The sequence below is a fragment of the Carcharodon carcharias genome, chromosome 1 (genome assembly GCF_017639515.1).
Source record: "Carcharodon carcharias isolate sCarCar2 chromosome 1, sCarCar2.pri, whole genome shotgun sequence".
Classification (NCBI taxonomy): domain Eukaryota; kingdom Metazoa; phylum Chordata; class Chondrichthyes; order Lamniformes; family Lamnidae; genus Carcharodon; species Carcharodon carcharias.
Window position 1 is genome coordinate 207,625,611 of NC_054467.1, and position 23,624 is coordinate 207,649,234.

The 23,624-nt window shown below is 41.2% G+C and overlaps 9 non-coding genes across 9 annotated transcripts; all 9 read right to left on the reverse strand.

Moving 5' to 3' along the window:
- Positions 1-3,277: 3,277 nt before the first annotated feature.
- Positions 3,278-3,350, reverse strand: trnam-cau. Its single transcript has one exon. It is a non-coding gene; the product is annotated as a tRNA-Met (tRNA).
- A 4-nt stretch (positions 3,351-3,354) lies between these two features.
- Positions 3,355-3,473, reverse strand: LOC121286178. Its single transcript, XR_005944902.1, has one exon. It is a non-coding gene; the product is annotated as a 5S ribosomal RNA (ribosomal RNA).
- A 1,635-nt stretch (positions 3,474-5,108) lies between these two features.
- trnam-cau lies at positions 5,109-5,181 on the reverse strand. Its single transcript has one exon. It is a non-coding gene; the product is annotated as a tRNA-Met (tRNA).
- A 4-nt stretch (positions 5,182-5,185) lies between these two features.
- Positions 5,186-5,304, reverse strand: LOC121285974. Its single transcript, XR_005944860.1, has one exon. It is a non-coding gene; the product is annotated as a 5S ribosomal RNA (ribosomal RNA).
- Positions 5,305-9,661: 4,357 nt separating this feature from the next.
- Positions 9,662-9,780, reverse strand: LOC121286069. The gene has a single exon (XR_005944884.1). It is a non-coding gene; the product is annotated as a 5S ribosomal RNA (ribosomal RNA).
- Positions 9,781-13,249: 3,469 nt separating this feature from the next.
- LOC121285977 lies at positions 13,250-13,368 on the reverse strand. Its single transcript, XR_005944861.1, has one exon. It is a non-coding gene; the product is annotated as a 5S ribosomal RNA (ribosomal RNA).
- A 2,020-nt stretch (positions 13,369-15,388) lies between these two features.
- On the reverse strand, positions 15,389-15,507 carry LOC121285978. Its single transcript, XR_005944865.1, has one exon. It is a non-coding gene; the product is annotated as a 5S ribosomal RNA (ribosomal RNA).
- Positions 15,508-19,099: 3,592 nt separating this feature from the next.
- On the reverse strand, positions 19,100-19,218 carry LOC121285984. Its single transcript, XR_005944866.1, has one exon. It is a non-coding gene; the product is annotated as a 5S ribosomal RNA (ribosomal RNA).
- A 3,489-nt stretch (positions 19,219-22,707) lies between these two features.
- On the reverse strand, positions 22,708-22,826 carry LOC121285990. Its single transcript, XR_005944869.1, has one exon. It is a non-coding gene; the product is annotated as a 5S ribosomal RNA (ribosomal RNA).
- Positions 22,827-23,624: the final 798 nt, after the last annotated feature.

Sequence of the window (23,624 nt, forward strand, 5' to 3'; positions counted from 1 at the left end):
ACTTGGCTATTTAGGCCAAGCCCAATAGCAGAGTAACTCTTTTGAGCACAAACACATTTCCATCTGTTCCTATTCAGATGAAGTTACATTGTTTCCCATTGTGAGATTTGAACTCTTGATCTTGGGGTTATAAACCCAGTACCATAACCACTTGGCTACTTAGGCCAAGCCAAAAGTTTGCCATTGTGAGATTTGAACTCTTGATCTTGGGGTTACAAACCCAGTACCATAACCACTTGGCTACTTAGGCCCAGCTCCAATAGCAGAGTAACTCTTTCAAGTACAAACCCATTTCCATCTGTTTCAGATGAAATTACATTGTTTCATAGTTTGCCATTGTGAGATTTGAACTCTTCGATCTTGGGGTTACAAACCCAGTACCATAACCACTTGGCTACTTAGGCCCAGCTCCAATAGCAGAGTAACTCTTTCGAGTACAAACCCGTTTCCATCTGTTTCAGATGAAGTTACATTGTTTCATAATTTGCCATTGAGAGATTTGAACTCTTGATCTTGGGGTTACAAGCCCAGTACCATAACCACTTGGCCATTTAGGCCAAGCATAATTTACCACTGTGAGATTTGAACTCTTCGATCTTGGGGTTACAAACGCAGTACCATAACCACTTGGCTACTTAGGCCCAGCTCCAATAGCAGAGTAACTCTTTCGAGTACAAACCCATTTCCATCTGTTTCAGATGAAGTTACATTGTTTCATAGTTTGCCATTCTGAGATTTGAACTCTTGATCTTGGGGTTACAAGCCCAGTACCATAACCACTTGGCTATTTAGGCCAAGCCCAATAGCAGAGTAACTCTTTCGAGTACAAACCCGTTTCCATCTGTTTCAGATGAAGTTACATTGTTTCATAGTTTGCCGTTGTAAGATTTGAACTCTCGATCTTGGGGTTACAAACCCAGAACCATAACCACTTGGCTATTTAGGCCAAGCAAAAACACATTTCCATCTGTTTCAGATGAAGTTACATTGTTCACCATTGTGAGATTTGAACTCTTGATCTTGGGGTTACAAACCCAGTACCATAAACACTTGGCTATTTAGGCCAAGCTGGACAAACACATTTCCATCTGTTGCTATTCAGATGAAGTTACATTGTTTCATAGTTTGTTATTGTGAGATTTGAACTCTTGATCTTGGGGTTACAAGCCCAGTACCATAACCACTTGGCTATTTAGGCCAAGACTGATCTTGGGGTTACAAACCCAGTGCCATAACCACTTGGCTATATAGGCCAAGCTTCATAATTTGCCGTTGTAAGATTTGAACCCTCGATCTTGGGGTTACAAACCCAGAACCATAACCACTTGGCTATTTAGGCCAAGCCTTTTATAATTTTGCCATTGTGAGATTTGAACTCTTGATCTTAGGGTTATAAACCCAGTACCATAACCACTTGGCTAATTAGGCCAAGCCCAATAGCAGAGTAACTCTTTCGAGTACAAACCCGTTTCCATCTGTTTCAGATGAAGTTACATTGTTTCATAGTTTGCCATTGTGAGATTTGAACTCTCGATTTTGGGGTTACAAACCCAGTACCATAACCAGTTGGCTATTTAGGCCAAGCCCAATAGCAGAGTAACTCTTTCGAGTACAAACCTGTTTCCATCTGTTTCAGATGAAGTTACATTGTTTCATAGTTTGCCATTGTGAGATTTGAACCCTCGATCTTGGGGTTACAAACCCAGTACCGTAACCACTTGGCTATTTAGGCCAAGTAGCCAATAGCAGAGTAACTCTTTCGAGTACAAACACGTTTCCATCTGTTTCAGATGAAGTTACATTGTTTCATAGTTAGCCATTGTGAGATTTGAACTCTTGAGCTTAGGGTTACAAACCCAGTACCATAACCACTTGGCTCCAATAGCAGAGTAACTCTTTTGAGTACAAACATGTTTCCATCTGTCATTTCAGATGAAGTCACATTGTTTCCCATTGTGAGATTTGAACTCTTGAACTTGGGGTTACAAACCCAGTACCATAACCACTTGGCTATTTAGGCCAAGCAAACATTTCCATCTGTTCCTATTCAGATGAAGTTACATTGTTTCATAGTTTGCCATTGTGAGATTTGAACTCTTGACCTTGGGGTTACAAACCCAGTACCATAACAACTTGGCTATTTAGGCCAAGCAGCCAATAGCGGAGTAACTCTTTCGAGTACAAACACGTTTCCATCTGTTTCAGATGAAGTTACATGGTTTCATAGTTTGCCATTGTGAGATTTGAACTCTTGAGCTTAGGGTAACAAACCCAGTACCATAACCACTTGGCTCCAATAGCAGAGTAACTCTTTCGAGTACAAACCCATTTCCATCTGTTTCAGATGGAGTTATATTGTTTCATAGTTTGCCATTGTGAGATTTGAACTCTTGATCTTGGGGTTACAAACCCAGTACCATAACCACTTGGCTATTTAGGCCAAGCAGCCAATAGCGGAGTAACTCTTTCGAGTACAAACACGTTTCCATCTGTTTCAGATGAAGTTACATTGTTTCATAGTTTGCCATTGTGAGATTTGAACTCTTGAGCTTAGGGTTACAAACCCAGTACCATAACCACTTGGCTCCAATAGCAGAGTAACTCTTTCGAGTACAAACACGTTTCCATCTGTTTCAGATGAAGTTACATTGTTTCATAGTTTGCCATTGTGAGATTTGAACTCTTGATCTTGGGGTTACAAACCCAGTATCATAACCACTTGTCTATTTAGGCCAAGCAATAGCAAAGTAACTCTTTCGAGTACAAACAGGTTTCCATCTGTTTCAGATGAAGTTACATTGTTTCATAGTTTGCCATTGTGAGATTTGAACTCTTGAGCTTAGGTTTACAAACCCAGTACCATAACCACTTGGCTCCAATAGCAGAGTAACTCTTTCGAGTACAAACACGTTTCCATCTGTTTCAGATGAAGTTACATTGTTTCATAGTTTGCCATTGTGAGATTTGAACTCTTGATCTTGGGGTTACAAACCCAGTATCATAACCACTTGTCTATTTAGGCCAAGCAATAGCAAAGTAACTCTTTCGAGTACAAACCTGTTTCCATCTGTTTCAGATGAAGTTACATTGTTTCATAGTTTGCCATTGTGAGATTTGAACCCTCGATCTTGGGGTTACAAACCCAGAACCATAACCACTTGGCTATTTAGGCCAAGCCTTTTATAATTTTGCCATTGTGAGATTTGAACTCTTGATCTTAGGGTTATAAACCCAGTACCATAACCACTTGGCTATTTAGGCCAAGCATAAAGCTCCTGGCCCTCTCTGAGGATTGAACTCAGGACCTTCAGATTATGAGACTGACACACTGCCTACTGTGCTATGAAGGCACAAAGCCTACTGCACCACGTATTGCCAGGCAGTCTCCCATCCAAGTACTAACCAGGCCTGAGTCTGCTTAGCTTCCGAGATCAGACGAGATCGGGCGTTTTCAGACTAGTATGGCCGTAGGCAAATACAAACATATTTCCATCTGTTTCAGATGAAGTTACATTGTTTCATAGTTTGCCATTGTGAGATTTGAACTCTTGATCTTGGGGTTACAAACCCAGTACCATAACCACTTGGCTACTTAGGCCCAGCTCCAATAGCAGAGTAACTCTTTCGAGTACAAACACGTTTCCATCTGTTTCAGATGAAGTTACATTATTTGCCATTGTGAGATTTGAACTCTTGATCTTGGGGTTACAAACCCAGTACCATAACCACTTGGCTATTTAGGCCAAGCTCTACAGTGCCATAACAGACACTCTTTATAACTCTTTCGAGTACAAACCCGTTTCCATCTGTTTCAGATGAAGTTACGTTGTTTCATAGTTTGCCAATGTGAGAGTTGAACTCTTGATCTTGGGGTTACAAACCCAGTACCATAACCACTTGGCTACTTAGGCCCAGCTCCAATAGCAGAATAACTCTTTCGAGTACAAACCCATTTCCATCTGTTTCAGATGAAGTTACATTGTTTCATAGTTTGCCATTGTGAGATTTGAACTCTTGATCTTGGGGTTACAAGCCCAGTACCATAACCACTTGGCTATTTAGGCCAAGCCCAATAGCAGAGTAACTCTTTCGAGTACAAACCCATTTCCATCTGTTTCAGATGAAGTTACATTGTTTCATAGTTTGCCATTGTGAGATTTGAACTCTTGATCTTGGGGTTACAAGCCCAGTACCATAACCACTTGGCTATTTAGGCCAAGCCCAATAGCAGAGCAACTCTTTCGAGTACAAACCCGTTTCCATCTGTTTCAGATGAAGTTACATTGTTTCATAGTTTGCCATTGTGAGATTTGAACTCTCGATTTTGGGGTTACAAACCCAGTACCATAACCACTTGGCTATTTAGGCCAAGCCCAATAGCAGAGTAACTCTTTCGAGTACAAACCCATTTCCATCTGTTTCAGATGAATTTACATTGTTTCATAGTTTGCCATTGTGAGATTTGAACTCTTGATCTTGGGGTTACAAACCCAGTACCATAACCACTTGGCTATTTAGGCCAAGCCCTAAGGGGTTGCAGGAGCAGAGAGACCTGGGTGTGTAACTCTTTCGAGTACAAACACGTTTCCATCTGTTTCAGATGAAGTTACATTGTTTCATAGTTTGCCATTGTGAGATTTGAACTTTTGATCTTGGGGTTACAAACCCAGTACCATAACCACTTGGCTATTTAGGCCAAGCCCAATAGCAGAGTAACTCTTTTGAGTATAAACACATTTCCATCTGTTCCTATTCAGTTACATTGTTTCATGGTTTGCCATTGTGAGATTTGAACTCTTGATCTTGGGTTTACAAACCCAGTACCATAACCACTTGGCTATTTAGGCCAAGCCCAATAGCAGAGTAGCTCTTTCGAGTACAAACATGTTTCCATCTGTTCCTATTCAGACGAAGTTACATTGTTTCATATTTGCCATTGTGAGATTTGAACCCTCGATCTTGGGGTTACAAACCCAGAACCATAACCACTTGGCTATTTAGGCCAAGCCTTTTATAATTTTGCCATTGTGAGATTTGAACTCTTGATCTTAGGGTTATAAACCCAGTACCATAACCACTTGGCTATTTAGGCCAAGCATAAAGCTCCTGGCCCTCTCTGAGGATTGAACTCAGGACCTTCAGATTATGAGACTGACACACTGCCTACTGTGCTAAGAAGGCACAAAGCCTACTGCACCTGGTATTGCCAGGCAGTCTCCCATCCAAGTACTAACCAGGCCTGAGTCTGCTTAGCTTCCGAGATCAGACGAGATCGGGCGTTTTCAGACTAGTATGGCCGTAGGCAAATACAAACATATTTCCATCTGTTTCAGATGAAGTTACATTGTTTCATAGTTTGCCATTGTGAGATTTGAACTCTTGATCTTGGGGTTACAAACCCAGTACCATAACCACTTGGCTACTTAGGCCCAGCTCCAATAGCAGAGTAACTCTTTCGAGTACAAACACGTTTCCATCTGTTTCAGATGAAGTTACATTATTTGCCATTGTGAGATTTGAACTCTTGATCTTGGGGTTACAAACCCAGTACCATAACCACTTGGCTACTTAGGCCCAGCTCCAATAGCAGAGTAACTCTTTCGAGTACAAACCCATTTCCATCTGTTTCAGATGAAGTTACATTGTTTCATAGTTTGCCATTGTGAGATTTGAACTCTTGATCTTGGGGTTACAAGCCCAGTACCATAACCACTTGGCTATTTAGGCCAAGCCCAATAGCAGAGTAACTCTTTCGAGTACAAACCCATTTCCATCTGTTTCAGATGAAGTTACATTGTTTCATAGTTTGCCATTGTGAGATTTGAACTCTTGATCTTGGGGTTACAAGCCCAGTACCATAACCACTTGGCTATTTAGGCCAAGCCCAATAGCAGAGTAACTCTTTCGAGTACAAACCCGTTTCCATCTGTTTCAGATGAAGTTACATTGTTTCATAGTTTGCCATTGTGAGATTTGAACTCCCGATTTTGGGGTTACAAACCCAGTACCATAACCACTTGGCTATTTAGGCCAAGCCCAATAGCAGAGTAACTCTTTCGAGTACAAACCCATTTCCATCTGTTTCAGATGAATTTACATTGTTTCATAGTTTGCCATTGTGAGATTTGAACTCTTGATCTTGGGGTTACAAACCCAGTACCATAACCACTTGGCTATTTAGGCCAAGCCCTAAGGGGTTGCAGGAGCAGAGAGACCTGGGTGTGTAACTCTTTCGAGTACAAACACGTTTCCATCTGTTTCAGATGAAGTTACATTGTTTCATAGTTTGCCATTGTGAGATTTGAACTTTTGATCTTGGGGTTACAAACCCAGTACCATAACCACTTGGCTATTTAGGCCAAGCTCTACAGTGCCATAACAGACACTCTTTATAACTCTTTCGAGTACAAACCCGTTTCCATCTGTTTCAGATGAAGTTACGTTGTTTCATAGTTTGCCATTGTGAGGTTTGAACTCTTGATCTTGGGGTTACAAACCCAGTACCATAACCACTTGGCTACTTAGGCCCAGCTCCAATAGCAGAGTAACTCTTTCGAGTACAAACCCATTTCCATCTGTTTCAGATGAAGTTACATTGTTTCATAGTTTGCCATTGTGAGATTTGAACTCCTGATCTTGGGGTTACAAGCCCAGTACCATAACCACTTGGCTATTTAGGCCAAGCCCAATAGCAGAGTAACTCTTTCGAGTACAAACCCATTTCCATCTGTTTCAGATGAAGTTACATTGTTTCATAGTTTGCCATTGTGAGATTTGAACTCTTGATCTTGGGGTTACAAGCCCAGTACCATAACCACTTGGCTATTTAGGCCAAGCCCAATAGCAGAGTAACTCTTTCGAGTACAAACCCGTTTCCATCTGTTTCAGATGAAGTTACATTGTTTCATAGTTTGCCATTGTGAGATTTGAACTCTCGATTTTGGGGTTACAAACCCAGTACCATAACCACTTGGCTATTTAGGCCATGCCCAATAGCAGAGTAATTCTTTTGAGTATAAACACGTTTACATCTGTTCCTATTCAGTTACATTGTTTCATAGTTTGCCATTGTGAGATTAGAACTCTTGATCTTGGGTTTACAAACCCAGTACCATAACCACTTGGCTATTTAGGCCAAGCCCAATAGCAGAGTAGCTCTTTCGAGTACAAACCCATTTCCATCTGTTTCAGATGAATTTACATTGTTTCATAGTTTGCCATTGTGAGATTTGAACTCTTGATCTTGGGGTTACAAACCCAGTACCATAACCACTTGGCTATTTAGGCCAAGCCCTAAGGGGTTGCAGGAGCAGAGAGACCTGGGTGTGTAACTCTTTCGAGTACAAACACGTTTCCATCTGTTTCAGATGAAGTTACATTGTTTCATAGTTTGCCATTGTGAGATTTGAACTTTTGATCTTGAGGTTACAAACCCAGTACCATAACCACTTGGCTATTTAGGCCAAGCTCTACAGTGCCATAACAGACACTCTTTATAACTCTTTCGAGTACAAACCCATTTCCATCTGTTTCAGATGAAGTTACGTTGTTTCATAGTTTGCCATTGTGAGATTTGAACTCTTGATCTTGGGGTTACAAACCCAGTACCATAACCACTTGGCTACTTAGGCCCAGCTCCAATAGCAGAGTAACTCTTTCGAGTACAAACCCATTTCCATCTGTTTCAGATGAAGTTACATTGTTTCATAGTTTGCCATTGTGAGATTTGAACTCTTGATCTTGGGGTTACAAGCCCAGTACCATAACCACTTGGCTATTTAGGCCAAGCCCAATAGCAGAGTAACTCTTTCGAGTACAAACCCATTTCCATCTGTTTCAGATGAAGTTACATTGTTTCATAGTTTGCCATTGTGAGATTTGAACTCTTGATCTTGGGGTTACAAGCCCAGTACCATAACCACTTGGCTATTTAGGCCAAGCCCAATAGCAGAGTAACTCTTTCGAGTACAAACCCGTTTCCATCTGTTTCAGATGAAGTTACATTGTTTCATAGTTTGCCATTGTGCGATTTGAACTCTCGATTTTGGGGTTACAAACCCAGTATCATAACCACTTGGCTATTTAAGCCAAGCCCAATAGCAGAGTAATTCTTTTGAGTATAAACACATTTCCATCTGTTCCTATTCAGTTACATTGTTTCATAGTTTGCCATTGTGAGATTTGAACTCTTGATCTTGGGTTTGCAAACCCAGTACCATAACCACTTGACTATTTAGGCCAAGCCCAATAGCAGAGTAGCTCTTTCGAATACAAACCCATTTCCATCTGTTTCAGATGAATTTACATTGTTTCATAGTTTGCCATTGTGAGATTTGAACTCTTGATCTTGGGGTTACAAACCCAGTACCATAACCACTTGGCTATTTAGGCCAAGCCCTAAGGGGTTGCAGGAGCAGAGAGACCTGGGTGTGTAACTCTTTCGAGTACAAACACGTTTCCATCTGTTTCAGATGAAGTTACATTGTTTCATAGTTTGCCATTGTGAGATTTGAACTTTTGATCTTGGGGTTACAAACCCAGTACCATAACCACTTGGCTACTTAGGCCCAGCTCCAATAGCAGAGTAACTCTTTCGAGTACAAACCCATTTCCATCTGTTTCAGATGAAGTTACATTGTTTCATAGTTTGCCATTGTGAGATTTGAACTCTTGATCTTGGGGTTACAAGCCCAGTACCATAACCACTTGGCTATTTAGGCCAAGCCCAATAGCAGAGTAACTCTTTCGAGTACAAACCCGTTTCCATCTGTTTCAGATGAAGTTACATTGTTTCATAGTTTGCCATTGTGAGATTTGAACTCTTGATCTTGGGGTTACAAGCCCAGTACCATAACCACTTGGCTATTTAGGCCAAGCCCAATAGCAGAGTAACTCTTTCGAGTACAAACCCATTTCCATCTGTTTCAGATGAAGTTACATTGTTTCATAGTTTGCCATTGTGAGATTTGAACTCTTGATCTTGGGGTTACAAGCCCAGTACCATAACCACTTGGCTATTTAGGCCAAGCCCAATAGCAGAGTAACTCTTTCGAGTACAAACCCGTTTCCATCTGTTTCAGATGAAGTTACATTGTTTCATAGTTTGCCATTGTGAGATTTGAACTCTCGATTTTGGGGTTACAAACCCAGTACCATAACCACTTGACTATTTAGGCCAAGCCCAATAGCAGAGTAATTCTTTTGAGTATAAACACGTTTCCATCTGTTCCTATTCAGTTACATTGTTTCATAGTTTGCCATTGTGAGATTTGAACTCTTGATCTTGGGTTTACAAACCCAGTACCATAACCACTTGGCTATTTAGGCCAAGCCCAATAGCAGAGTAACTCTTTCGAGTACAAACCTGTTTCCATCTGTTTCAGATGAAGTTACATTGTTTCATAGTTTGCCATTGTGAGATTTGAACCCTCGATCTTGGGGTTACAAACCCAGAACCATAACCACTTGGCTATTTAGGCAAAGCCTTTTATAATTTTGCCATTGTGAGATTTGAACTCTTGATCTTAGGGTTATAAACCCAGTACCATAACCACTTGGCTATTTAGGCCAAGCATAAAGCTCCTGGCCCTCTCTGAGGATTGAACTCACGAACTTCAGATTATGAGACTGACACAATGCCTACTGTGCTAAGAAGGCACAAAGCCTACTGCACCTGGTATTGCCAGGCAGTCTCCCATCCAAGTACTAAGCAGGCCTGAGTCTGCTTAGCTTCCGAGATCAGACGAGATCGGGCGTTTTCAGACTAGTATGGCCGTAGGCAAATACAAACATATTTCCATCTGTTTCAGATGAAGTTACATTGTTTCATAGTTTGCCATTGTGAGATTTGAACTCTTGATCTTGGGGTTACTAACCCAGTACCATAACCACTTGGCTACTTAGGCCCAGCTCCAATAGCAGAGTAACTCTTTCGAGTACAAACACGTTTCCATCTGTTTCAGATGAAGTTACATTATTTGCCATTGTGAGATTTGAACTCTTGATCTTGGGGTTACAAACCCAGTACCATAACCACTTGGCTATTTAGGCCAAGCTCTACAGTGCCATAACAGACACTCTTTATAACTCTTTCGAGTACAAACCCGTTTCCATCTGTTTCAGATGAAGTTACGTTGTTTCATAGTTTGCCATTGTGAGATTTGAACTCTTGATCTTGGGGTTACAAACCCAGTACCATAACCACTTGGCTACTTAGGCCCAGCTCCAATAGCAGAGTAACTCTTTCGAGTACAAACCCATTTCCATCTGTTTCAGATGAAGTTACATTGTTTCATAGTTTGCCATTGTGAGATTTGAACTCTTGATCTTGGGGTTACAAGCCCAGTACCATAACCACTTGGCTATTTAGGCCAAGCCCAATAGCAGAGTAACTCTTTCGAGTACAAACCCGTTTCCATCTGTTTCAGATGAAGTTACATTGTTTCATAGTTTGCCATTGTGAGATTTGAACTCTCGATTTTGGGGTTACAAACCCAGTACCATAACCACTTGGCTATTTAGGCCAAGCCCAATAGCAGAGTAACTCTTTCGAGTACAAACCCATTTCCATCTGTTTCAGATGAATTTACATTGTTTCATAGTTTGCCATTGTGAGATTTGAACTCTTGATCTTGGGGTTACAAACCCAGTACCATAACCACTTGGCTATTTAGGCCAAGCCCTAAGGGGTTGCAGGTGCAGAGAGACCTGGGTGTGTAACTCTTTCGAGTACAAACACGTTTCCATCTGTTTCAGATGAAGTTACGTTGTTTCATAGTTTGCCATTGTGAGATTTGAACTTTTGATCTTGGGGTTACAAACCCAGTACCATAACCACTTGGCTATTTAGGCCAAGCTCTACAGTGCGATAACAGACACTCTTTATAACTCTTTCGAGTACAAACCCGTTTCCATCTGTTTCAGATGAAGTTAGGTTGTTTCATAGTTTGCCATTGTGAGATTTGAACTCTTGATCTTGGGGTTACAAACCCAGTACCATAACCACTTGGCTACTTAGGCCCAGCTCCAATAGCAGAGTAACTCTTTCGAGTACAAACCCATTTCCATCTGTTTCAGATGAAGTTACATTGTTTCATAGTTTGCCATTGTGAGATTTGAACTCTTGATCTTGGGTTTACAAACCCAGTACCATCACCACTTGGCTATTTTGGCCAAGCCCAATAGCAGAGTAACTCTTTCGAGTACAAACCCGTTTCCATCTGTTTCAGATGAAGTTACATAGTTTGCCATTGTGAGATTTGAACTCTTGATCTTGGGGTTACAAACCCAGTACCATAACCACTTGGCTACTTAGGCCCAGCTCCAATAGCAGAGTAACTCTTTCGAGTACAAACCCATTTCCATCGGTTTCAGATGAAGTTACATTGTTTCATAGTTTGCCATTGTGAGATTTGAACTCTTGATCTTGGGGTTACAAGCCCAGTACCATAACCACTTGGCTATTTAGGCCAAGCCCAATAGCAGAGTAATTCTTTTGAGTATAAACACGTTTCCATCTGTTCCTATTCAGTTACATTGTTTCATAGTTTGCCATTGTGAGATTTGAACTCTTGATCTTGGTTTTACAAACCGAGTACCATAACCACTTGTCTATTTAGGCCAAGCCCAATAGCAGAGTAACTCTTTCGAGTACAAACCCGTTTCCATCTGTTTCAGATGAAGTTACATTGTTTCATAGTTTGCCATTGTGAGATTTGAACTCTCGATTTTGGGGTTACAAACCCAGTACCATAACCACTTGGCTATTTAGGCCAAGCCCAATAGCAGAGTAATTCTTTTGAGTATAAACACGTTTCCATCTGTTCCTATTCAGTTACATTGTTTCATAGTTTGCCATTGTGAGATTTGAACTCTTGATCTTGGGTTTACAAACCCAGTACCATAACCACTTGGCTATTCAGGCCAAGCTTGAGATTTGAACTCTTGATCTTCGGGTTACAAACCCAGTACCATAACCACTTGGCTATTTAGGCCAAGCCCTAAGGGGTTGCAGGAGCAGAGAGACCTGGGTGTGTAACTCTTTCGAGTACAAACACGTTTCCATCTGTTTCAGATGAAGTTACATTGTTTCATAGTTTGCCATTGTGAGATCTGAACTTTTGATCTTGGGGTTACAAACCCAGTACCATAACCACTTGGCTATTTAGGCCAAGCCCAATAGCAGAGTAACTCTTTTGAGTATAAACACGTTTCCATCTGTTCCTATTCAGTTACATTGTTTCATAGTTTGCCATTGTGAGATTTGAACTCTTGATACTCTTTTGAGTAAATCCGTTTCCATCTGTTTCAGATGAAGTTACATTGTTTCATAGTTTGCCATTGTGAGATTTGAACTCTTGATCTTGGGTTTACAAGCCCAGTACCATAACCACTTGGCTATTTTGGCCAAGCCCAATAGCAGAGTAACTCTTTTGAGTACAAACATGTTTCCATCTGTTATTTCAGATGAAGTTACATTGTTTCCCATTGTGAGATTTGAACTCTTGATCTTGGGGTTACAAACCCAGTACCATAACCACTTGGCTATTTAGGCCAAGCCATAGCAGAGTAACTCTTTCGAGTACAAACCCGTTTCCATCTGTTTCAGATGAAGTTACATTGTTTCATAGTTTGCCATTGTGAGATTTGAACTCTCGATTTTGGGGTTACAAGCCCAGTACCATAACCACTTGGCTATTTAGGCCAAGCCCAATAGCAGAGTAACTCTTTTGAGTACAAACCCGTTTCCATCAGTTTCAGATAAAGTTACATTGTTTCATAGTTTGCCATTGTGAGATTTGAACTCTCGATTTTGGGGTTACAAACCCAGTACCATAACCACTTGGCTATTTAGGCCAAGCCCTTTTCCATCTGTTTCAGATGAAGTGACATTGTTTTCATAGTTTGCCATTGTGAGATTTGAACTCTTGATCTTGGGGTTACAAGTCCAGTACCATAACCACTTGGCCATTTAGGCCAAGCTTAAATTGGGATAAAGCCATTGTGAGATTTGAACTCTTGATCTTGGTGTTACAAACCCAGCACCATAACCACTTGGCTATTTAGGCAAAGCCTTTTATAATTTTGCCATTGTGAGATTTGAACTCTTGATCTTAGGGTTATAAACCCAGTACCATAACCACTTGGCTATTTAGGCCAAGCATAAAGCTCCTGGCCCTCTCTGAGGATTGAACTCACGACCTTCAGATTATGAGACTGACACAATGCCTACTGTGCTAAGAAGGCACAAAGCCTACTGCACCTGGTATTGCCAGGCAGTCTCCCATCCAAGTACTAACCAGGCCTGAGTCTGCTTAGCTTCCGAGATCAGACGAGATCGGGCGTTTTCAGACTAGTATGGCCGTAGGCAAATACAAACATATTTCCATCTGTTTCAGATGAAGTTACATTGTTTCATAGTTTGCCATTGTGAGATTTGAACTCTTGATCTTGGGGTTACAAACCCAGTACCATAACCACTTGGCTACTTAGGCCCAGCTCCAATAGCAGAGTAACTCTTTCGAGTACAAACACGTTTCCATCTGTTTCAGATGAAGTTACATTATTTGCCATTGTGAGATTTGAACTCTTGATCTTGGGGTTACAAACCCAGTACCATAACCACTTGGCTATTTAGGCCAAGCTCTACAGTGCCATAACAGACACTCTTTATAACTCTTTCGAGTACAAACCCGTTTCCATCTGTTTCAGATGAAGTTACGTTGTTTCATAGTTTGCCATTGTGAGATTTGAACTCTTGATCTTGGGTTTACAAACCCAGTACCATAACCACTTGGCTATTTAGGCCAAGCCCAATAGCAGAGTAACTCTTTCGAGTACAAAAGCGTTCCCATCTGTTTCAGATGAAGTCACATTGTTTCCCATTGTGAGATTTGAACTCTTGATCTTGGGGTTACAAACCCAGTACCATAACCACTTGGCTATTTAGGCCAAGCCCTAAGGGGTTGCAGGAGCAGAGAGACCTGGGTGTGTAACTCTTTCGAGTACAAACACGTTTCCATCTGTTTCAGATGAAGTTACATTGTTTCATAGTTTGCCATTGTGAGATTTGAACTTTTGATCTTGGGGTTACAAACCCAGTACCATAACCACTTGGCTATTTAGGCCAAGCTCTACAGTGCCATAACAGACACTCTTTATAACTCTTTCGAGTACAAACACGTTTCCATCTGTTTCAGATGAAGTTACGTTGTTTCATAGTTTGCCATTGTGAGATTTGAACTCTTGATCTTGGGGTTACAAACCCAGTACCATAACCACTTGGCTACTTAGGCCCAGCTCCAATAGCAGAGTAACTCTTTCGAGTACAAACCCATTTCCATCTGTTTCAGATGAAGTTACATTGTTTCATAGTTTGCCATTGTGAGATTTGAACTCTTGATCTTGGGGTTACAAGCCCAGTACCATAACCACTTGGCTATTTAGGCCAAGCCCAACAGCAGAGTCACTCTTTCGAGTACAAACCCGTTTCCATCTGTTTCAGATGAAGTTACATTGTTTCATAGTTTGCCATTGTGAGATTTGAACTCTTGATCTTGGGGTTACAAGCCCAGTACCATAACCACTTGGCTATTTAGGCAAAGCCCAATAGCAGAGTAACTCTTTCGAGTACAAACCCATTTCCATCTGTTTCAGATGAAGTTACATTGTTTCATAGTTTGCCATTGTGAGATTTGAACTCTTGATCTTGGGGTTACAAGCCCAGTACCATAACCACTTGGCTATTTAGGCCAAGCCCAATAGCAGAGTAACTCTTTCGAGTACAAACCCATTTCCATCTGTTTCAGATGAAGTTGCATTGTTTCATAGTTTGCCATTGTGAGATTTGAACTCTCGATTTTGGGGTTACAAACCCAGTACCATAACCACTTGACTATTTAGGCCAAGCCCAATAGCAGAGTAATTCTTTTGAGTATAAACACGTTTCCATCTGTTCCTATTCAGTTACATTGTTTCATAGTTTGCCATTGTGAGATTTGAACTCTTGATCTTGGGTTTACAAACCCAGTACCATAACCACTTGGCTATTTCGGCCAAGCCCAATAGCAGAGTAACTCTTTCGAGTACAAACCTGTTTCCATCTGTTTCAGATGAAGTTACATTGTTTCATAGTTTGCCATTGTGAGATTTGAACCCTCGATCTTGGGGTTACAAACCCAGAACCATAACCACTTGGCTATTTAGGCAAAGCCTTTTATAATTTTGCCATTGTGAGATTTGAACTCTTGATCTTAGGGTTATAAACCCAGTACCATAACCACTTGGCTATTTAGGCCAAGCATAAAGCTCCTGGCCCTCTCTGAGGATTGAACTCACGACCTTCAGATTATGAGACTGACACAATGCCTACTGTGCTAAGAAGGCACAAAGCCTACTGCACCTGGTATTGCCAGGCAGTCTCCCATCCAAGTACTAACCAGGCCTGAGTCTGCTTAGCTTCCGAGATCAGACGAGATCGGGCGTTTTCAGACTAGTATGGCCGTAGGCAAATACAAACATATTTCCATCTGTTTCAGATGAAGTTACATTGTTTCATAGTTTGCCATTGTGAGATTTGAACTCTTGATCTTGGGGTTACAAACCCAGTACCATAACCACTTGGCTACTTAGGCCCAGCTCCAATAGCAGAGTAACTCTTTCGAGTACAAACACGTTTCCATCTGTTTCAGATGAAGTTACATTATTTGCCATTGTGAGATTTGAACTCTTGATCTTGGGGTTACAAACCCAGTACCATAACCACTTGGCTATTTAGGCCAAGCTCTACAGTGCCATAACAGACACTCTTTATAACTCTTTCGAGTACAAACCCGTTTCCATCTGTTTCAGATGAAGTTACGTTGTTTCATAGTTTGCCATTGTGAGATTTGAACTCTTGATCTTGGGGTTACAAACCCAGTACCATAACCACTTGGCTACTTAGGCCCAGCTCCAATAGCAGAGTAACTCTTTCGAGTACAAACCCATTTCCATCTGTTTCAGATGAAGTTACATTGTTTCATAGTTTGCCATTCTGAGATTTGAACTCTTGATCTTGGGGTTACAAGCCCAGTACCATAACCACTTGGCTATTTAGGCCAAGCCCAATAGCAGAGTAACTCTTTCGAGTACAAACCCATTTCCATCTGTTTCAGATGAAGTTACATTGTTTCATGGTTTGCCATTGTGAGATTTGAACTCTTGATCTTGGGTTTACAAGCCCAGTACCATAACCACTTGGCTATTTAGGCCAAGCCCAATAGCAGAGTAACTCTTTCGAGTACAAACCCGTTTCCATCTGTTTCAGATGAAGTTACATTGTTTCATAGTTTGCCATTGTGAGATTTGAACTCTCGATTTTGGGGTTACAAACCCAGTACCATAACCACTTGGCTATTTAGGCCAAGCCCAATAGCAGAGTAACTCTTTCGAGTACAAACCCATTTCCATCTGTTTCAGATGAATTTACATTGTTTCATAGTTTGCCATTGTGAGATTTGAACTCTTGATCTTGGGGTTACAAACCCAGTACCATAACCACTTGGCTATTTAGGCCAAGCCCTAAGGGGTTGCAGGTGCAGAGAGACCTGGGTGTGTAACTCTTTCGAGTACAAACACGTTTCCATCTGTTTCAGATGAAGTTACATTGTTTCATAGTTTGCCATTGTGAGATTTGAACTTTTGATCTTGGGGTTACAAACCCAGTACCATAACCACTTGGCTATTTAGGCCAAGCTCTACAGTGCGATAACAGACACTCTTTATAACTCATTCGAGTACAAACCCGTTTCCATCTGTTTCAGATGAAGTTACGTTGTTTCATAGTTTGCCATTGTGAGATTTGAACTCTTGATCTTGGGGTTACAAACCCAGTACCATAACCACTTGGCTACTTAGGCCCAGCTCCAATAGCAGAGTAACTCTTTCGAGTACAAACCCATTTCCATCTGTTTCAGATGAAGTTACATTGTTTCATAGTTTGCCATTGTGAGATTTGAACTCTTGATCTTGGGGTTACAAGCCCAGTACCATAACCACTTGGCTACTTAGGCCAAGCCCAATAGCAGAGTAACTCTTTCGAGTACAAACCCATTTCCATCTGTTTCAGATGAAGTTACATTGTTTCATAGTTTGCCATTGTGAGATTTGAACTCTTGAGCTTGGGGTTACAAACCCAGTACCATAACCACTTGGCTACTTAGGCCCAGCTCCAATAGCAGAGTAACTCTTTCGAGTACAAACACGTTTCCATCTGTTTCAGATGAAGTTACATTATTTGCCATTGTGAGATTTGAACTCTTGATCTTGGGGTTACAAACCCAGTACCATAACCACTTGGCTATTTAGGCCAAGCTCTACAGTGCCATAACAGACACTCTTTATAACTCTTTCGAGTACAAACCCGTTTCCATCTGTTTCAGATGAAGTTACGTTGTTTCATAGTTTGCCATTGTGAGATTTGAACTCTTGATCTTGGGTTTACAAACCCAGTACCATAACCACTTGGCTATTTAGGCCAAGCCCAATAGCAGAGTAACTCTTTCGAGTACAAAAGCGTTCCCATCTGTTTCAGATGAAGTCACATTGTTTCCCATTGTGAGATTTGAACTCTTGATCTTGGGGTTACAAACCCAGTACCATAACCACTTGGCTATTTAGGCCAAGCCCTAAGGGGTTGCAGGAGCAGAGAGACCTGGGTGTGTAACTCTTTCGAGTACAAACACGTTTCCATCTGTTTCAGATGAAGTTACATTGTTTCATAGTTTGCCATTGTGAGATTTGAACTTTTGATCTTGGGGTTACAAACCCAGTACCATAACCACTTGGCTATTTAGGCCAAGCTCTACAGTGCCATAACAGACACTCTTTATAACTCTTTCGAGTACAAACACGTTTCCATCTGTTTCAGATGAAGTTACGTTGTTTCATAGTTTGCCATTGTGAGATTTGAACTCTTGATCTTGGGGTTACAAACCCAGTACCATAACCACTTGGCTACTTAGGCCCAGCTCCAATAGCAGAGTAACTCTTTCGAGTACAAACCCATTTCCATCTGTTTCAGATGAAGTTACATTGTTTCATAGTTTGCCATTGTGAGATTTGAACTCTTGATCTTGGGGTTACAAGCCCAGTACCATAACCACTTGGCTATTTAGGCCAAGCCCAACAGCAGAGTCACTCTTTCGAGTACAAACCCGTTTCCATCTGTTTCAGATGAAGTTACATTGTTTCATAGTTTGCCATTGTGAGATTTGAACTCTTGATCTTGGGGTTACAAGCCCAGTACCATAACCACTTGGCTATTTAGGCCAAAGCCCAATAGCAGAGTAACTCTTTCGAGTACAAACCCATTTCCATCTGTTTCAGATGAAGTTACATTGTTTCATAGTTTGCCATTGTGAGATTTGAACTCTTGATCTTGGGGTTACAAGCCCAGTACCATAACCACTTGGCTATTTAGGCCAAGCCCAATAGCAGAGTAACTCTTTCGAGTACAAACCCATTTCCATCTGTTTCAGATGAAGTTGCATTGTTTCATAGTTTGCCATTGTGAGATTTGAACTCTCGATTTTGGGGTTACAAACCCAGTACCATAACCACTTGACTATTTAGGCCAAGCCCAATAGCAGAGTAATTCTTTTGAGTATAAACACGTTTCCATCTGTTCCTATTCAGTTACATTGTTTCATAGTTTGCCATTGTGAGATTTGAACTCTTGATCTTGGGTTTACAAACCCAGTACCATAACCACTTGGCTATTTCGGCCAAGCCCAATAGCAGAGTAACTCTTTCGAGTACAAACCTGTTTCCATCTGTTTCAGATGAAGTTACATTGTTTCATAGTTTGCCATTGTGAGATTTGAACCCTCGATCTTGGGGTTACAAACCCAGAACCATAACCACTTGGCTATTTAGGCAAAGCCTTTTATAATTTTGCCATTGTGAGATTTGAACTCTTGATCTTAGGGTTATAAACCCAGTACCATAACCACTTGGCTATTTAGGCCAAGCATAAAGCTCCTGGCCCTCTCTGAGGATTGAACTCACGACCTTCAGATTATGAGACTGACACAATGCCTACTGTGCTAAGAAGGCACAAAGCCTACTGCACCTGGTATTGCCAGGCAGTCTCCCATCCAAGTACTAACCAGGCCTGAGTCTGCTTAGCTTCCGAGATCAGACGAGATCGGGCGTTTTCAGACTAGTATGGCCGTAGGCAAATACAAACATATTTCCATCTGTTTCAGATGAAGTTACATTGTTTCATAGTTTGCCATTGTGAGATTTGAACTCTTGATCTTGGGGTTACAAACCCAGTACCATAACCACTTAGCTACTTAGGCCCAGCTCCAATAGCAGAGTAACTCTTTCGAGTACAAACACGTTTCCATCTGTTTCAGATGAAGTTACATTATTTGCCATTGTGAGATTTGAACTCTTGATCTTGGGGTTACAAACCCAGTACCATAACCACTTGGCTATTTAGGCCAAGCTCTACAGTGCCATAACAGACACTCTTTATAACTCTTTCGAGTACAAACCCGTTTCCATCTGTTTCAGATGAAGTTACGTTGTTTCATAGTTTGCCATTGTGAGATTTGAACTCTTGATCTTGGGGTTACAAACCCAGTACCATAACCACTTGGCTACTTAGGCCCAGCTCCAATAGCAGAGTAACTCTTTCGAGTACAAACCCATTTCCATCTGTTTCAGATGAAGTTACATTGTTTCATAGTTTGCCATTCTGAGATTTGAACTCTTGATCTTGGGGTTACAAGCCCAGTACCATAACCACTTGGCTATTTAGGCCAAGCCCAATAGCAGAGTAACTCTTTCGAGTACAAACCCATTTCCATCTGTTTCAGATGAAGTTACATTGTTTCATGGTTTGCCATTGTGAGATTTGAACTCTTGATCTTGGGTTTACAAGCCCAGTACCATAACCACTTGGCTATTTAGGCCAAGCCCAATAGCAGAGTAACTCTTTCGAGTACAAACCCGTTTCCATCTGTTTCAGATGAAGTTACATTGTTTCATAGTTTGCCATTGTGAGATTTGAACTCTCGATTTTGGGGTTACAAACCCAGTACCATAACCACTTGGCTATTTAGGCCAAGCCCAATAGCAGAGTAACTCTTTCGAGTACAAACCCATTTCCATCTGTTTCAGATGAATTTACATTGTTTCATAGTTTGCCATTGTGAGATTTGAACTCTTGATCTTGGGGTTACAAACCCAGTACCATAACCACTTGGCTATTTAGGCCAAGCCCTAAGGGGTTGCAGGTGCAGAGAGACCTGGGTGTGTAACTCTTTCGAGTACAAACACGTTTCCATCTGTTTCAGATGAAGTTACATTGTTTCATAGTTTGCCATTGTGAGATTTGAACTTTTGATCTTGGGGTTACAAACCCAGTACCATAACCACTTGGCTATTTAGGCCAAGCTCTACAGTGCGATAACAGACACTCTTTATAACTCATTCGAGTACAAACCCGTTTCCATCTGTTTCAGATGAAGTTACGTTGTTTCATAGTTTGCCATTGTGAGATTTGAACTCTTGATCTTGGGGTTACAAACCCAGTACCATAACCACTTGGCTACTTAGGCCCAGCTCCAATAGCAGAGTAACTCTTTCGAGTACAAACCCATTTCCATCTGTTTCAGATGAAGTTACATTGTTTCATAGTTTGCCATTGTGAGATTTGAACTCTTGATCTTGGGGTTACAAGCCCAGTACCATAACCACTTGGCTATTTAGGCCAAGCCCAATAGCAGAGTAACTCTTTCGAGTACAAACCCATTTCCATCTGTTTCAGATGAAGTTACATTGTTTCATAGTTTGCCATTGTGAGATTTGAACTCTTGATCTTGGGGTTACAAGCCCAGTACCATAACCACTTGGCTATTTAGGCCAAGCCCAATAGCAGAGTAACTCTTTCGAGTACAAACCCGTTTCCATCTGTTTCAGATGAAGTTACATTGTTTCATAGTTTGCCATTGTGAGATTTGAACTCTCGATTTTGGGGTTACAAACCCAGTACCATAACCACTTGGCTATTTAGTCCAAGCCCAATAGCAGAGTAATTCTTTTGAGTATAAACACGTTTCCATCTGTTCCTATTCAGTTACATTGTTTAATAGTTTGCCATTGTGAGATTTGAACTCTCGATTTTGGGGTTACAAACCCAGTACCATAACCACTTGGCTATTTAGGCCAAGCCCAATAGCAGAGTAACTCTTTCGAGTACAAACCCATTTCCATCTGTTTCAGATGAATTTACATTGTTTCATAGTTTGCCATTGTGAGATTTGAACTCTTGATCTTGGGGTTGCAAACCCAGTACCATAACCACTTGGCTATTTAGGCCAAGCCCTAAGGGGTTGCAGGTGCAGAGAGACCTGGGTGTGTAACTCTTTCGAGTACAAACACGTTTCCATCTGTTTCAGATGAAGTTACATTGTTTCATAGTTTGCCATTGTGAGATTTGAACTTTTGATCTTGGGGTTACAAACCCAGTACCATAACCACTTGGCTATTTAGGCCAAGCTCTACAGTGCGATAACAGACACTCTTTATAACTCTTTCGAGTACAAACCCGTTTCCATCTGTTTCAGATGAAGTTAGGTTGTTTCATAGTTTGCCATTGTGAGATTTGAACTCTTGATCTTGGGGTTACAAACCCAGTACCATAACCACTTGGCTACTTAGGCCCAGCTCCAATAGCAGAGTAACTCTTTCGAGTACAAACCCATTTCCATCTGTTTCAGATGAAGTTACATTGTTTCATAGTTTGCCATTGTGAGATTTGAACTCTTGATCTTGGGGTTACAAGCCCAGTACCATAACCACTTGGCTATTTAGGCCAAGCCCAATAGCAGAGTAACTCTTTCGAGTACAAACCCATTTCCATCAGTTTCAGATGAAGTTACATTGTTTCATAGTTTGCCATTGTGAGATTTGAACTCTTGATCTTGGGGTTACAAGCCCAGTACCATAACCACTTGGCTATTTAGGCCAAGCCCAATAGCAGAGTAATTCTTTAGAGTATAAACACGTTTCCATCTGTTCTTATTCAGTTACATTGTTTCATAGTTTGCCATTGTGAGATTTGAACTCTTGATCTTGGGTTTACAAACCCAGTACCATCACCACTTGGCTATTTAGGCCAAGCCCAATAGCAGAGTAACTCTTTCGAGTACAAACCCGTTTCCATCTGTTTCAGATGAAGTTACATAGTTGGCCATTGTGAGATTTGAACTCTTGATCTTGGGGTTACAAACCCAGTACCATAACCACTTGGCTATTTAGGCCAAGCCCTTTTCCATCTGTTTCAGATGAAGTGACATTGTTTTCATAGTTTGCCATTGTGAGATTTGAACTCTTGATCTTGGGGTTACAAGTCCAGTACCATAACCACTTGGCCATTTAGGCCAAGCTTAAATTGGGATAAAGCCATTGTGAGATTTGAACTCTTGATCTTGGGGTTACAAACCCAGCACCATAACCACTTGGCTATTTAGGCAAAGCCTTTTATAATTTTGCCATTGTGAGATTTGAACTCTTGATCTTAGGGTTATAAACCCAGTACCATAACCACTTGGCTATTTAGGCCAAGCATAAAGCTCCTGGCCCTCTCTGAGGATTGAACTCACGACCTTCAGATTATGAGACTGACACAATGCCTACTGTGCTAAGAAGGCACAAAGCCTACTGCACCTGGTATTGCCAGGCAGTCTCCCATCCAAGTACTAACCAGGCCTGAGTCTGCTTAGCTTCCGAGATCAGACGAGATCGGGCGTTTTCAGACTAGTATGGCCGTAGGCAAATACAAACATATTTCCATCTGTTTCAGATGAAGTTACATTGTTTCATAGTTTGCCATTGTGAGATTTGAACTCTTGATCTTGGGGTTACAAACCCAGTACCATAACCACTTGGCTACTTAGGCCCAGCTCCAATAGCAGAGTAACTCTTTCGAGTACAAACACGTTTCCATCTGTTTCAGATGAAGTTACATTATTTGCCATTGTGAGATTTGAACTCTTGATCTTGGGGTTACAAACCCAGTACCATAACCACTTGGCTATTTAGGCCAAGCTCTACAGTGCCATAACAGACACTCTTTATAACTCTTTCGAGTACAAACCCGTTTCCATCTGTTTCAGATGAAGTTACGTTGTTTCATAGTTTGCCATTGTGAGATTTGAACTCTTGATCTTGGGTTTACAAACCCAGTACCATAACCACTTGGCTATTTAGGCCAAGCCCAATAGCAGAGTAACTCTTTCGAGTACAAAAGCGTTCCCATCTGTTTCAGATGAAGTCACATTGTTTCCCATTGTGAGATTTGAACTCTTGATCTTGGGGTTACAAACCCAGTACCATAACCACTTGGCTATTTAGGCCAAGCTTGAGATTTGAGCTCTTGTTCTTGGGGTTACAAACCCAGTACCATAACCACTTGGCTATTTAGGCCAAGCCCTAAGGGGTTGCAGGAGCAGAGAGACCTGGGTGTGTAACTCTTTCGAGTACAAACACGTTTCCATCTGTTTCAGATGAAGTTACATTGTTTCATAGTTTGCCATTGTGAGATTTGAACTTTTGATCTTGGGGTTACAAAC